Source organism: Dipteris shenzhenensis, chromosome 19 (assembly GCF_047967505.1).
Source record: "Dipteris shenzhenensis isolate YYH24624 ecotype China chromosome 19, Dip_SZ_1.0, whole genome shotgun sequence".
Lineage (NCBI taxonomy): Eukaryota > Viridiplantae > Streptophyta > Polypodiopsida > Gleicheniales > Dipteridaceae > Dipteris > Dipteris shenzhenensis.
In genome coordinates, this window is record NC_141614.1 from 31908514 (window position 1) to 31912117 (window position 3604).

The 3604-nt window shown below is 51.0% G+C and overlaps 1 pseudogene; it reads left to right on the forward strand.

Annotated features, from left to right (window-relative positions):
* Positions 1–367: 367 nt before the first annotated feature.
* On the forward strand, positions 368–2358 carry LOC147890354 (leucine-rich repeat extensin-like protein 6 pseudogene; annotated as a pseudogene).
* The last annotated feature ends 1246 nt before the right edge of the window (positions 2359–3604 follow it).

The following is a 3604-nucleotide window of genomic DNA, read 5'->3' on the forward strand; positions in this document are numbered from 1 at the left end:
GTCGGGCGTTGTTCGAGCCTCAGTATTGGAGAGATCGGTAAGTGGGCGACCTCAAATGTGATTCTGTACAACAGAATCCAGTATATCAAGAGCAACCCGGAAGGGATAGAGAGGGGGGCTAGCCGGAGCGGGAGGGATCGCATCATTGGCAGGGAGCGTGGGTAGCTCGGGAGGAAGCGACGGAAAGCTGTGTGCGGAAGGTGACGGGCAAGCGCAGGACGGCGAGCAGGGGACGGGAGGCGGAACGCAAGACGGAAGGAGATCTACGGGAAGCTGTGCGGAGGTGAAGAGCGGGGGAGAGAGCAGGTTGATGAAGGAGGAATGATGGAGGGGAAGCAGATGGAGGGGAGGGAAGGAGGAGGAGGAGGGAGGAGCAGGTGCTGGAGGAGAAGAAGTGGCGGAGCAGCGGCAGCGGTGGTGGTGGTGATGGCGTGCATGGCGATAGTGGTAGTATTGTGGAGTGGTGTCGCTGGGGTGGTGGCGGAAGAGACGACGGAGAAATTGGCGGTGACGGAGGATTTGGCGGTTCGGCCCGTTTTGCGACGACGGAAGGTCCTCCAGTTTGAGAATCCCATTTTTGCTCTTCTGAATCCGAGTCTGCGGGCGGCGTACGTGGCCCTGCAGGCCTGGAAGGCCGCCATAACGTCGGATCCGAACGGCGTCACCGCCACCTGGGTGGGCTACAACGTATGTAAATACGAAGGAGTTTTCTGTTCTCCGCCGCCGGATTTCTCCTGCGACGAAGTTGTCTCCGGCATTGATCTCAACCACGCCAACATCGCCGGAACTCTCCCAGAAAAGCTCGGCCTCCTCACGTACCTCGCTCTCTTCCACATCAATACAAATCGTTTCTCCGGCACTCTCCCGGCTTCCATCGTCGCCTGGCACCTCCTCTACGAGCTCGACATCAGCAACAACCTCTTCTCCGGCCCTTTCCCGTCCGTCGCTCTCGCCCTCCCCAGCTTGCACTTCCTCGACGTCCGTTTCAACAAATTCCACGGCGAGCTCCCCCCCGAGCTCTTCACCAAACGGCTCGACGCCGTGTTCGTCAACGACAATAACTTCGTCGGGACCATCCCTTCGACGCTGGGAGCTTCTCCGGCGTCGGTGGTGGTGGTGGCGAGGAACGCGTTCACCGGAGCGATCCCGTCGAGCATCGGGTTGATGGCGGCGACGTTGAACGAGATAATCTTCTTGGGGAATTCGTTGGAGGGGTGCATTCCGTCGGACATCGGGGATCTCGTTCTGTTAACGGTGCTGGATGTGAGCTTCAACGATCTGAGCGGCGGCATTCCGTCGTCCTTTGCCGATTTGGCGAGCTTGGAGCAACTGGACGTCGCCTACAATCTTCTTTCTGGCCACATCTCCGCCTCTGTTTGCTCCCTTCCTAATCTTGAAAATTTCACCGCGTCCTTCAACTTCTTCACTTCCGAAGCTCCCAATTGCCCTGCCCTTCCTGCTCGCGGAGTTCTCTTCGATGATCGCGAGGATTGTATCCCCTCCCGTCCCTCCCAACGATCCCCTTCCCAATGTAGCTCCTTCTTCTCTTCCCAGCAGCTCTGCCCATCCATCGCTCCTCCTCCCGTCGACCCATCCATCGCTCCTCCCGTCGACCCATCTACTCCGCCTTACACCTACACTTCTGCTCCTCCCCCTTACGTCTACCATTCCCCTCCTCCTCCTCCTCCTCCTCCTCCCTACGTCTCCCCTTCCCCTCCCCCTCCTCCTTACGTCTACCCCTCCCCTCCTCCCTACGTCTACCCCTCCCCTCCTCCTCCCTACTCTGAACCCTCCCCCATCGTCAAGTCCACGCCTCCTGTCTATGCCTCTCCTTCTCCCCATTATGAATCTCCTCCTTATCGGTGAATGTCTGTAAAGTCATTCAATGAAAGCTTGCATTCTACAATCAAAATCGGAGATAATTTTTACTCGTTTAATTCTTCGAACATCTTGCTCGAGGACGGGTCCCTGGCGGACGCAGTTCGGGCTACTGCGGTGCCCGGTTTTGCTTGGATCGGTTTCGGGTGGGATACCTATGTGCTTGTTAGCGTTATGTTCTCTTAGAAAAGTCTTCTCTGCTTAGCCGACATTATTGTATGCAACGCTGGCTTCTACTTGCAAGCTAAGCTCAGGTGCTTCTAGTCTCGCTACCTAAATTTCCATACTTGCCGGTGGAGAATAAATGACGGATGAGTGTCTAAGAGGGAGATTCCCTGTTCAGGCATTCGGTTCCCTGGGATCGGCTCGCTGAACTTTGACGTTTGGATTATCTGTATTCTGTTGAGAACATTCCCTGTTCAGGCATTCCGTTCCCTGGGATCGGCTCGCTGAACTTGACGTTTGGATTATCTGTATTCTGTTGAGAACATGATTTCGTAATTTCCGTTATTTTTTGATATGTGACTCGGTCAATCGTATTTATCGTTGTAGGTTTTTTTCTTTGTTGTTTGTATATCCATGACATTTAGGATTGCGTAGGCCTTAGCTTACATCTATTGGGGACACATTCTTTCCGTTTGCCTGTTCCACTTCAACTTTCTGAGAGCTACCCCCGAGTATTTGCATTCGAAATCTCTCCTTCTGGCATTTTTCTTCCTCTATGCACATTTGAGATCTCGAGTATCCTTGAACTTTGGAGGATTCAGCTGAAGGTTAAATGTGCTTCTTGACAATGTTGCTTACTCGGTCAATGTCGATGAACTCGGAATTAATAATTTTATATGAAAACCAAAATTTTAGCAGGGCAGCGGAGCAAGGTTCCTTTTTGTTTAGTCTCCGGGCATGTTTTCGATAATGCAATTGAAAGAGTCTTCAGGAAAGATTTGTAATCTTTTTCTAATATTTTTCTAAGTGATGCCAATCAAGCTGCATTGTGCCGTAAACATGTATGAAGAGATCTCTCAGCCTTCGCACTTTTCTGAGGGCGGCGTATACTCTAGTTCCGTTGCAACATGTGAAATTTTAAATATTGTTAGCAGCGACGGTCGTGGAATTTTTTGTCCATGCTTTCAAACTGCAACTTTCGACGTATCTGGGTTTATCCTGGGATTATGGTGCTGAATGGATAAGAAGCGAGAATGACACGACGGCCCCGTATTTACATTGTTCTTTTTCGAAGAATCAGTTTGCGTCGCCATTTGCATAATGAAGGTCAGCTATTTTAATTTACAAAGGCCTGAGGCTGACAGTTCAAATCGTTTGAATGTTCCTTGGTTCCGTAAGGTCGTCCAGTGCATCATGGTGCTCATATTACGGCACGGAACGGAGTAGTATTGCAAAAACGAGGGCTTTAGTCAAATCTTACAGATTAGACTTGAAATTAATCTCGTATGTCATTTATTCAGGAATGTATTAGAAGCGAACCAAATTCGAATGTGTGGGCAAGTCACGAGACGATACAAAAACTCTTTCGGGGAAGAGAACGGGGAAGAGAATGAGCGGAATTGTTGAAGTTTGAACAGAAGCTTTTGAGAGGAACCGTGCATGAGGGAATAGTACGGAAAGTGGACGTGGAAGATCACGTTATGACGTGCAGTACGCCAGTTGTGTACTAGAAACTGGGGGTGGTAGATCTATACTGTACGGGGCAAGCTTTTAATGTAAA